The 12,382-nt window shown below is 40.1% G+C and overlaps 1 protein-coding gene across 2 annotated transcripts in view; it reads right to left on the minus strand.

Annotated features, from left to right (window-relative positions):
• LOC128692825 (lipase 3) overlaps nucleotides 1-6,754 on the minus strand; it is a 156,352-nt gene extending 149,598 nt beyond the window's left edge. For both annotated transcript variants that reach the window (XM_053782161.2, XM_053782155.2), the window contains exon 1: nucleotides 5,643-6,754. The gene's annotated coding sequence lies outside the window, so the exon portion shown is untranslated. The remainder of the gene's footprint in view (nucleotides 1-5,642) is intronic.
• Nucleotides 6,755-12,382: the final 5,628 nt, after the last annotated feature.

Here is a 12,382-nt window from a genome sequence, read left to right on the forward strand (position 1 = left end):
GTAAGTAGTGACCACTGGATGAAGTAAGTAGTGACCACTGGATGAAGAGAGTAGTGACCACTGGATGAAGTAAGTAGTGACCACTGGATGAAGAGAGTAGTGACCACTGGATGAAGAGAGTAGTGACCACTGGATGAAGTAAGTAGTGACCACTGGATGAAGTAAGTAGTGACCACTGGATGAAGTAAGTAGTGACCACTGGATGAAGTAAGTAGTGACCACTGGATGAATCAAGTAGTGACCACTGGATGAAGTAAGTAGTGACCACTGGATGAAGCAAGTAGTGACCACTGGATGAAGTAAGTAGTGACCACTGGATGAACCAAGCATTACCCAGACATATCAGTGGTATGTCATGTCAATGGTATGTGAGGAGAAGTCCGTTACCTAGTGTCACAGCCTAGGAAAATGAGAGTCAAGTTCGAGTCACAGATTGGTGAGTGACAGTGACGCAGGTGAGGTCATACCCCAGCACCGACCTACGGACACGGGGCAGTTAAGATGTAGACACCAAGCTTGTGGGTTATGGCTAGCTAACGTCGTGACCATCTAACTTTAGACAACGCAGCAGGACAATTGTATGTAACTTTTACTCCTCCATCACCTTTCTCAAACCCATCTATTACAATCACATGGATCACCACACACTTGGAGTACGAAACACTTGCAGGACCAGACACATGCTGGGCCAGACACATGCTGGAGCAGACACTTGCTGGACCAGACACATGCTGGACTAGACTCATGTAGGACCAGGCATGCTCGACTAGACACATGCAGGACCAGACACATGCTGGACCAAACACATGGTGGACCAGACACATGGTGGACCAGACACATGCTGGACTAGACACATGCTGGACTAGATGCGTAGTGGACCAGACGCATGGTGGACCAGACACATGCAGGACCAGGCACATGGTGAACCAGACACATGAAAGATCAGACACATGTTGGGTCAGACACATGCTGAACCAGACACATGCAGGACCAGACACATGCTGGACCAGACACATGCTTGACCAGACACATACTGGACCAGACACATGCTGGACCTAATGTGGAATAATTATAAACTATTCTACAATGATAGGGTCAACAGGAAGGGTGGTGGAGTGGCGATGTATGTCAGAGAAAAATTAAATTGTTGTCTTAGACATAATATAAGATTAGAAACATCGAACACAGAATCTATTTGGCTACAGTTTCTCGAGAGTCGTGGCAAACTAATTTTGGGTGTGATTTATAGGCCCCCAAACCTTGATAGGGAGTGCAGTAAGCTGTTATGGGACGAAATTCATAAGGCATCTAGATATGAAAATCTTGTATTAATGAGAGATTTTAACTTTAGACAAATTGATTGGAACAATGTGACAGGAAATCTTGAGTCTAGTGACTTTCTTGATATGGTTCAGGATTGCTTTTTAAAACAGTTTGTGACAGAACCAATTAGAGGAAATAATCTGCTTGACTTGGTTCTTGCCAACAAAGAATCACTAATTAATAATCTTGAGGTTAATGATGAGCTTGGGGAAAGTGATCACAAATCACTTAGTTTCAATATATCATGGAATTACCCAGATAACTGCAATCAGATCTCTGTCCCAGGCTTTCGCTTGGCCGACTTCATGGGACTAAAAAATTACCTGGGTGGGATTAATTGGGATGTCCTGACTATGGGTCAGGTAGGTGATCTTGGTTGCCAATATGACGTTTTTCAGAGCATAGTTCTAGCTGCCCAGACAACTTTTGTTCCGAGTAGGGAAATTAGATCTAACAAAAATGATCCCAAATGGATGAACAATAGATTAAAACATCTCATTGGTCAAAAGAGAGACATATATAGGCGTATCAAAAGAGGGATGGGCAGTTAAGAAATCAATATATTCAATTAAAGAGAGAAATAAAAAAAAGGAATAGTAAGAGCAAAAAGGGATTATGAGGCTAAGGTCGCAAGGGATTCGAAGACTAACCCAAAAGGGTTCTTTCAGGTATGCAGAAGTAAGATTAGGGACAAGACAGGCCCACTTAAAAGTAACTCAGGTCATATCACTGACAGTGATAAGAATTTGTGTGAAAGTTTCAATACCTACTTCCTCTCAGTTGTCACCCAGGAAAATACTAGCGAAATTCCAGAAATAATAGATTATGTAGAACAGGACGATAAGAAACTATGTACGATTGCGGTAACTAGTGACATGGTCCTCAGACAAATAGAGAAACTAAAACCTAACAAATCCTCAGGTCCTGATGAACTGTTTGCAAGGGTGTTAAAGGACTGTAAAGAGGAACTTAGCATACCTTTGGTTAATCTTTTTAACATATCACTACAAACTGACATGGTGCCTGATAAATGAAAAATGGCAAATATAATACCAATTTACCTTACCTCCATAGTGGAAAAATTTATGGAATCATTAATTGCCGAAGCAATTCGTAGCCATCTTGAAAAGCATAAATTGATTAATGAATCTCAGCATGGTTTTACAAAGGGGCGTTCCTGTCTCACGAATTTTCTAACTTTCTTCACTAAGGGAATTGAGGAGGTAGATCATGGTATTGAATATGATACTGTGTGTATGGACTTCAGTAAGGCTTTCGATAGAGTTCCACATCAGAGGCTATTGAGGAAACTTCAGGCACACGGAATAGGAAAAGAATTTTTTTTCCTGGGTAGTGGCATGGTTGACAAATAAGCAGCAGAGACTTTGCATAAATGGGGAGAAATCAGAATGGGGGCACGTCTCAAGCGGTGTTCCACAGGGGTCAGTGTTGGGCCCCTTGTTGTTCACTATCTACATAAACGACATAGATGAGGGAATAAATAGCGACAGAAGCAAATTTGCTGGTGACATCAGAATAGGCAGTCCAGTTCATTCTAATGAGGACATTAGAGCACTCCAGAATGATTTGAATAGACTGATGCAGTGGTCGGAGAAGTGGCAGATGCAGTTTAATTTAGACAAATACAAAGTTCTAAATGTTGGACAGAAAAATAACCATGCCACATATAAACTAAATAATGTAGATCTTACGGATTGCGAAAAGGATTTAAGAGTTCTGGTTAGCAGTAATCTAAAACCAGGACAACAGTGCATTAGTGTTAGCAATAAAGCTAACAGAATCTTTGGCTTCATAGTAAAAAGTATAAATAATAGAAGTCCTTAGGTTGTTCTTCAACTCTATATATCTTTGGTTAAGCCTCATTTAGATTATGCTGCACAGTTTTGGTCACCGTATTATAGAATGGATATAAATGCACTGGAAAACATACAAAGGAGGATGACAAAGATGATCCCATGTATCAGAAATCTTCCCAATGAGGATAGACTGAGGGCCCTGAATCTGCACTCTCTAGAAAGGCGTAGAATTAGGGAGGATATGATTGAGGAGTATAAATGGAAAACAGGAAATAATAAAGGGGACGTAAATAGCGTGTTAAAAATATCTAACATAGACAGGACTGGCAGCAATCGCTTTAAATTGGAAAAATTCAGATTCATTAAGGGTATAGGAAAGCACTGGTTTAGTAATAGAATTGTGGATGAGTGGAACAAACTCCCGAGTACCGTCATAGACGCTAAGACGATGTGTAGTTTTAAAAATAGGTTGGATAAATACATGAGTGGGTGTGAGTTGGGCCTGACTAGCTTGTAATAATAGGTCGGATGCACTGCTACTCCTTAAGTGACGTGTCTGACCTTACTAGGTCAATGCATTGACTTAAGCCGGTAGGGGAATTGGACCTGTCTCGCATAGGCCAGTAGGCCTGCTGCAGTGTTCCTTCTTTCTTATGTTCTTATTAAGGAAATGATGAAAAAGAGAGAGAGAGAGAGAGAGAGAGAGAATCTGATTTGTTCTTGAACTCAAATAAGACGGACATACAGGATTAAACCCGGGGATGCCTTAGAAGTCAGTGACTTGGCAGTCATCATTTACAGCTTCCTGTTATATCTAAAGTTTGAGAGAAGCAAGGAAAGATGAGAGAGAGTAAAGCCAGACTAGAACGTAGGAAACAACATCACGACGAATGTTTTCCTGAACCAAAAGTGTTAAGGAGAAATGGAATGAAAGTCATTGCAGGAGATGATAAAATACAGAAATACGGATGACGAAGTTCAGCTCCATGGAGCTGAACCCTTCTCTAGGCTGAGGGACTGACCATCTCAAATACTTTTTCTCCAAGGTTGATGGACTGATTACATCTTTATTTCATTACTGCTGCACCTTCTGTATTTGACTGAAGAAGCCTACTGTGTTTCATCAATAAAGAAACCCAATTGTTGCATATGTGTCTTAATCTTGAACTTATCAGTATTTTATACCATTTTCAACAAAGAGTAGCGAGTGGTAGCCAGAAATGAATAGCTAAGGATCAGAAGAGAAACCGAAATATTATTTGAGAATGATATAGCAGCAAAAGCCAAACCATAACCACAACTACTTAACAGTCATTTTGAAAGATAGACGATTGTAAAAGAGCAGGTAATAACATTGAAGAAGAAAGGAAAGCACACAAGAAACAACAAGAAAGTCTGTATGAGTCTAAACATAAAATTTAAAGTGTTCTCAGTGGAGACAGAGGCAACAACAGAGAATCGAAGGTAAGCAGTGTAATATGTGGTACTGGACATCATACAGAAAACAGAGGAAGAGGTGTTGAAATGTCTGCGTGAGCTGGGTACATCGCAGACAATGTGACTTGATGAAATGTCGCCGTGGGTTATGCTAAAGGTTGCACGGGTAGTGTCCAAACCTCTAGCTCAACTCTAGAGTAAGTCAGTGGATACGGGACAATTGCCAGATATCTTGAGGACAGCAAATGAAAACCAAATTTAATCTAAGAAAAAGTATATTATGGAAAGAAGACAAAGAATGATTGTTCGAGAAGAAGTGTGAGAATGGGCAAATGTAATAAGTGTGGTTCCCCAAGGATTAATATTGGACCTTGTGCTGTTTTTCTCGTATTTGGAAATGATATAACATAAGAGATAGTCAGATGTACCACTGTTTGAAGATACTGACAAATTAATGGAGAGAATAAAAAAAACATGAGGACAAGGAGAAGCTACATTTGGACCTGGACCCGGACCTGGACCCGGACCTGGATGAACCTAGAGATTGGTCAGACAAGTGGCTACTGGGATTTAATCTCAGCAGATGCAAGACTATGAATATTGGGAAATTTGGAAGAAAAGTAGAAATTGAGTGTAGACTTGGGGGACAGAGGCGTGGGGTGAGCACAGTGCCGAACATATTGCCTGAAGCACACCTCAAACTCTGCAGTGAATGCTCGTCTAGCGAGTCTAAGATTAGCTTTCAGAAATCACAACACAGAATCATTTACGACAGGCATTAGGTACACAAACATAAAGTCAAGTATACATACTCAAAGTCAAGTACACACGCAAAGTTAAGTGCACACACACGTACACGGAAAGTCAAGTACACACGTAAAGTCAAGTGCACAGAACTAAACGCACACTCATAACGGTAGGCAAAACACACAAATAAACGCACACTCATAGGCAAATACAAAGCTTCCTCCTGGCTTCCCCACCACCAGTAAATTCTTCTCACTAAATTATCACTGAAAGAAACATTATATATAAAGTGTTGGCAGTGCACAACACGGAACTTACCTGGTGGTCGCGTAATTGCTCTAATGAGATTCACTCAAGCTGTATAAATCACCGTGAGATGGAATATGATTATATTTAAACTGCATGCCATATGACTTTTACAGGAGTGTGTTTTCAGGCAGGATATTCCAAGGTATATTCTTTAACACAGAGGTCCAACAATTACACAGTATTTCAACAGTGTGAGTTACAGTTAAGTATCTCATTAGTCTGAGCTGAAGCACAAGTGTGCGTTCACTTTCTCACACGGGTGAATTCAAACACTTTTTTCATAAGTTTAGGCTTAAACACTTTGTTACATAAGTATGGGTTTAGAGTTACATACGATATATCACCAGTGTGGTTTCAGTCACTTTGCCTAAAGTCGTCCATGAACAATATCTCACTCATATATCGTCCAGTTAATTTTTCACTCAAAGATGTTTTCACTTCATCGACTATTACCACTTTTGTTTACTGTTTATGATTCGCTCAGTGTTTTCACTTAGCGTAGGTCAAACTTCTCCCTCTGATATTTCTTCTTTCTGTCAAGAGATATAGAATTGTTATCACTACTGAAAGATAAATCAGCTTCTCACTCGTCTTAAATTAACGTGTATCATGAGACAGATTTTTTTTTTTTGAGGTGTAGAACTGTACCTATATTTCAATTGATTTCTAGACGATCAAAATCTGCAACACCAGATTTGCGCAGTGTAAGACTTATATGTATGTATGTCTCCTGTCCGCCTCACAATATCAGCAGCATGGATGTGACGTCGCGAACACACGTGGATATTGAAAATACTATCTCGAAGTTGTCTGGACGAGGTTTGGTGTCAGTGGCCTCACACACGGGTCGGGGCCTGTTGTTGCCGAACACTTTCAACGGAGTGAGGTTCCCGGCTTCATGGTAGCACACACCTGGTTCACGGTTGTGGTGATCTGCGAGGGCGAGGCCAATGTGTTGTGAAACAAATCACTGAGGTACATTTAGAGCAGGTCAACTAGGGTACATGTAGAACAGGTCAGCGAAGTTGCGTGTAAAGGCGGTTGGCGAGGCAGGAGTAATGAACAGTGAGAGGGAAATAACGTAGTTGAGGCTGCCACCACGGCTGGTGTGAGGTACAGGAGCATCAGCGGCAGGTTAGAAAGTAGGACGGGTTCGCTTGACACACTCCAAGGGAATTCGAAAGTAAGTTACCCTTTGCTCCCTTCTCTTTCCTCCTACCCATTCTCTTCGTAATTTAGCGTTTTCCTCTAAGTACACGCCTGTACTTATTTCATCATACTTTAGTACTCATTGAAATACGCATTATACAGACATCAATACTAGAGCAAGATTATATAATTATACCGAAATCAGGATAAAATGTCAGTTGTTGAACTATTCCCCGAAGAGAAGCAAGATGAAAAAATAATAACATCCTGGAAAAAAATAAATATGGTCTAATAGCTACACAATGATGCCTCTGCCACGTCAGGTTATTCACTGAAGAAAAAAAGCTGACTTTCCTTAAGGCATAGTAGGTGACCAGAAGATTTGTGCTACTTTCTCGGTGGAACCAACACCTCTGTGGGTAGATAAGGTTCTCAGTGGAAGATTAGGTCCAGGATAATACATCTTTATGTACACAAATAAGCCATTCCCGTCTCTCTCGACAGACAATGCAAAATACCCCTGGTGAAATATAGAGGTGTTGTGAGTACACTTAGTGATATCTCAGTATGTTTGAAGGGATCAAGAGATTTCAATACTCCTTTCACAGATAAACCTCTAGCTGTTTCCATGAAAAAAAAAAATCATAAATTCTTCACATCGGACTGTGGTGCATACGTTGGCGTCCGTGAACATATCACTAACAGCCTGATTGATCAGGCTATCAAGCTGGAGCTCTGGTCTGGGACCGGTCCGCAGAGGCGGTTATCAGCCGAAATCGTCTTCAGGCATTCTTCAACTAGACTATGGCTGACAAGGCCACGAACTGAGGACTTTGAGAATGAAGTTAAATACCAGTAATGAAATACAGAACATTGCGTGAAACCTTAGACAAACAGAATAAAGGAATATTCCGGTGCAAAATAAACAACATTATTTCTGTGAAGTATAGCGCAGTACACAGTTGACATAGGATTAACTGACATGTATAAACTACACTACAACCCTTGTTATGCAAAGTATACTTGCAGCATTAAAAGAATTAACCTCTCAGCCCATTCAGCCCCTCAAGGGAGGTTCCTTGACGCTGGTGAGGGGCTCTTGATCTAGGGAATTGGATCTGTGCTCCAGTTCCCTGAATTGAGCCTGAATGCCTCCCATTCCCCCCACTTGCGCTGTATAATCCTACGGGTTTAGCGCTCCCCATTATTATAATAATAATCAGCCCATTCAGAACAGATAAAAGAGAGACGTCAGATGACGAAATATAGGAAAATGAAATCTTCCCAATATATGACCGCTGGGGAAATTGAAGCCCCGTAACATACTATTACAGTCACGTATTTCATGAAGAAATACCAAGTCTATCCTATTCCTTTACAGGTGAGTGGAGTTATGTTTTTATATAAGTGTAAGCACAACTTTACACCAGCTAGCTGTCACACACACTTACACACAATAATGTCACGTCACCAACACAAGACTTTTGTTGTCTGAAGAGTGAAAGTCACAGTGCCAGGGAACCAACAGTTTACAACTAATCCACAGATCGGAAATAGAAATTAAATGGCGTTTCGAACTGTCAAGAACCATCATCACTCGTGACTTGAAAATCATCCTAGACTGACCAAAGCGTCGTCTAATTCCTGTTTACAGTGGATGAGTTAATTAGGTTCTACAAAATGAGCTTTAGCTCAGATTTGTCAAAATGGTTATTACTTTTAAGTGAAAGTTTTCTGTTTTGTTTGATGCTGACTTTTTTTTTATAGCTTATCAACATCGTTTATTGTATTTATGTGAAATGGACAGCACAAGCGTGTACAACAAACCCTCATATGAACAATCCAAATATAAAAAGCTTTGTTCTTCATTCCTGTGTGTTACCTACATAACTGTCAGTGTTACGACCTCAAAGTTACTTAAATGACGTTACCTACATAACTGTTAGTGTGTTACCTACATAACTGTCAGTGTTACGACCTCAAAGTTACTTAAATGACGTTACCTACATAACTGTTAGTGTTACGTCCTCCAAGTTACTTAAATGACGTTACCTACATAACTGTCAGTGTTACGACCTCCAAGTTACTTAAATGACGTTACCTACATAACTGTCAGTGTTACGACCTCAAAGTTACTTAAATGACGTTACCTACATAACTGTTAGTGTTACGTCCTCCAAGTTACTTAAATGACGTTACCTACATAACTGTCAGTGTTACGACCTCCAAGTTACTTAAATGACGTTACCTACATAACTGTCAGTGTTACGACCTCCAAGTTACTTAAATGACGTTACCTACATAACTGCCAGTGTTACGTCCTCCAAGTTACTTAAATGACGTTACCTACATAACTGTCAGTGTTACGACCCCCAAGTTACTTAAATGACGTTACCTACATAACTGTCAGTGTTACGTCCTCCAAGTTACTTAAATGACGTTACCTACATAACTGTCAGTGTTACGTCCTCCAAGTTACTTAAATGACGTTACCTACATAACTGTCAGTGTTACGACCCCCAAGTTACTTAAATGACGTTACCTACATAACTGTCAGTGTTACGTCCTCCAAGTTACTTAAATGACGTTACCTACATAACTGTCAGTGTTACGTCCTCCAAGTTACTTAAATGACGTTACCTACATAACTGTCAGTGTTACGTCCTCCAAGTTACTTAAATGATGTTACCTACATAACTGTCAGTGTTACGTCCTCCAAGTTACTTAAATGACGTTACCTACATAACTGTCAGTGTTACGTCCTCCAAGTTACTTAAATGACGTTACCTACATAACTGCCAGTGTTACGACCTCCAAGTTACTTAAATGACGTTACCTACATAACTGCCAGTGTTACGACCTCCAAGTTACTTAAATGACGTTACCTACATAACTGCCAGTGTTACGACCTCCAAGTTACTTAAATGACGTTTATCATTTGTGCATTGACGTCGATTTCCTCTGTGATCCTTTAACAACTTTTATAAATATAACATCACGTAGGATAGAAAACACATTTGACAATGAATATTTCACTCTATAAGCTTCGTCAGGATATTGTAAACTGAAGGAAAATAAGGGAAGAGTCTTCATTGTAATGTGGCTGGATCTCGTACATATAAAAATGTTAACTAACATTTCTTTGTAAGACAAGTGATGGCACTCGTTATTATAAGACAAAAACTCACCCAAAGTAGTCAGACCACTTACCCTTTCTTACACCTCTCTCCCTGTCTCTCTTTCTCTCTCTCTCTCTCTCTGTCTCTCTCTCTCTCTCTCTCTCTCTCTCTCTCTCTCTCTCTCTCTCTCTCTCTCTCTCTCTCTCTCTCTCTCTCTCTCTCTCTCTCTCTCTCTCTCTCTCTCTCATCGTGTCTATCCATAATCATTTTTACTGTTCAGTCCTGCCCTATTCTTTCCCTCTCCACATTCTTAAAATCCCTCCTGTGATTTAAGAATAAGTTGGGATAGAACATCATAATATAAAATAATGCTTTGTTATGTTCTACAACCACAGAGCTTTGTTATGTTCTACAACCACAGAGCTTTGTTATGTTCTATAACCACAGAGCTTTGTTATGTTCTACAACCACAGAGCTTTGTTATGTTCTACAACCACAGAGCTTTGTTATGTTCTATAACCACAGAGCTTTGTTATGTTCTATAACCACAGAGCTTTGTTATGTTCTATAACCACAGAGCTTTGTTATGTTCTATAACCACAGAGCTTTGTTATGTTCTATAACCATAGAGCTTTATGTTCTATAACCATAGAGCTTTATGTTCTATAACCATAGAGCTTTATGTTCTATAACCATAGAGCTTTATGTTCTATAACCATAGAGCTTTATGTTCTATAACCATAGATCTTTATGTTCTATAACCATAGAGCTTTGTTATGTTCTATACCCATAGAGCTTTGTTATGTTCTATAACCATAGAACATAAGAAGGAACACTGCAGCAGGCCTACTGACCCATGCGGAGCAGGTCCATGTCCCCTCCTCGGAGTAGCCCAATGACCCACCTAGTCTGGTCACCTCCACTCAAGGAAGGAGCACGGCACCAGACCTAGTAGCACAAGCTAGTTAGGTCCAACTCACACCCACCCACACCCACTCATGTATTTATCTAATCTATTTTTAAAACTACACAACGTTTTAGCCTCAATAACGGTACTCGAGAGTTTGTTCAACTCATCCACAACTCTATTACCAAACCAGAGCTTTCCTATATCCTTCCTCAATCTGAATTTTTCCAACTTGAAACCATTGCTGCGAGTCCTGTCTTGGCTGGAAATTTTCAGCACACTATTTACATCCCTGTATTTATTCCTGTTTTCCATTTATACACCTCGATCATATCCCCCCTAATTCTACGCCTTTCCAGAGAGTGTAGATTCAGGCCCCTCAGTCTATCCTCATAGGGAAGATTTCTGATACATGGGATCATCTTTGTCATCCTCCTTTGTACGTTTTCCAGAGCATTTATATTCATTCTGTAATACGGTGACCAGAACTGAGCAGCATAGTCTAAATGAGGCCTTACCAAGTATATATAGAGTTGAAGAACAACCTGAGGACTTCTATTATTTATACTTCTAGATATGAAGCCAAGTATTCTGTTAGCTTTATTGCGAACACTAATGCACTGTTGTCCTGGTTTTAGATTACTGCTAACCAGAACTCCTAAATCCTTTCCGCAAGCAGTAGTATTAAGATCTATATTATTTAGTTTATATGTGGCATGGTTTTTTTCCTGTCCAACATTTAGAACTTTACATTTGTCTGTTTCAAACTGCATCTGCCACTTCTCCGACCATTGCATCAGTCTATTCAAATCATCCTGGAGTGCTCTAGTGTCCTCAATAGAATGAATTGGACGGCTTATTTTGGTGTCATCAGCAAATTTGCTTCTGTCGCTATTTATTCCCTCATCTATGTCGTTTATGTAAATTGTGAACAACAACGGGCCCAACACTGACCCCTGTGGAGCACCGCTTGTGACGTGCCCCCATTCTGATTTCTCCCCATTTATGCAAACTCTCTGCTGCCTATTTGTGAGCCATGCCTTTACCCAGGAAAAAAAAAATCTCCTATTCCGTGTGCCGTAGGTTTCCTCAGCAGCCTCTGATATGGAAGTCTATCGAAAGCCTTACTGAAGTCCATATACACAATATCATATTCATTACCATGAACTACCTCCTCAAACACTTTAGTGAAAAAAGTTAGTAAATTCGTAAGACAGGAACGCCCCTTTGTAAAACCGTGTTGAGATTCATTAATCAATCTGTGCCTGTCAAGATGGATACGAATTGATTCCATAAATTTTCCCACTATGGAGGTAAGGCTTATTGGTCTATAGTTCGAAGCCAAGGACCTGTCACCTGCCTTGTAAACAGGTATTACATTTGCCATTTTCCACTTATCAGGCACTATGCCAGTTTGTAGTGATATGTTAAAAAGATTAGCCAAAGGTATGCTAAGTTCCTCTTTACATTCCTTTAACACCCTTGCAAACAGTTCATCAGGGCCTGGGGATTTGTTAGGTTTTAGTTTCTCTATTTGTCTGAGGACCATGTCACTAGTTACCGCAATCGTGCAT

This window comes from Cherax quadricarinatus, unplaced genomic scaffold (assembly GCF_038502225.1).
Source record: "Cherax quadricarinatus isolate ZL_2023a unplaced genomic scaffold, ASM3850222v1 Contig231, whole genome shotgun sequence".
Classification (NCBI taxonomy): domain Eukaryota; kingdom Metazoa; phylum Arthropoda; class Malacostraca; order Decapoda; family Parastacidae; genus Cherax; species Cherax quadricarinatus.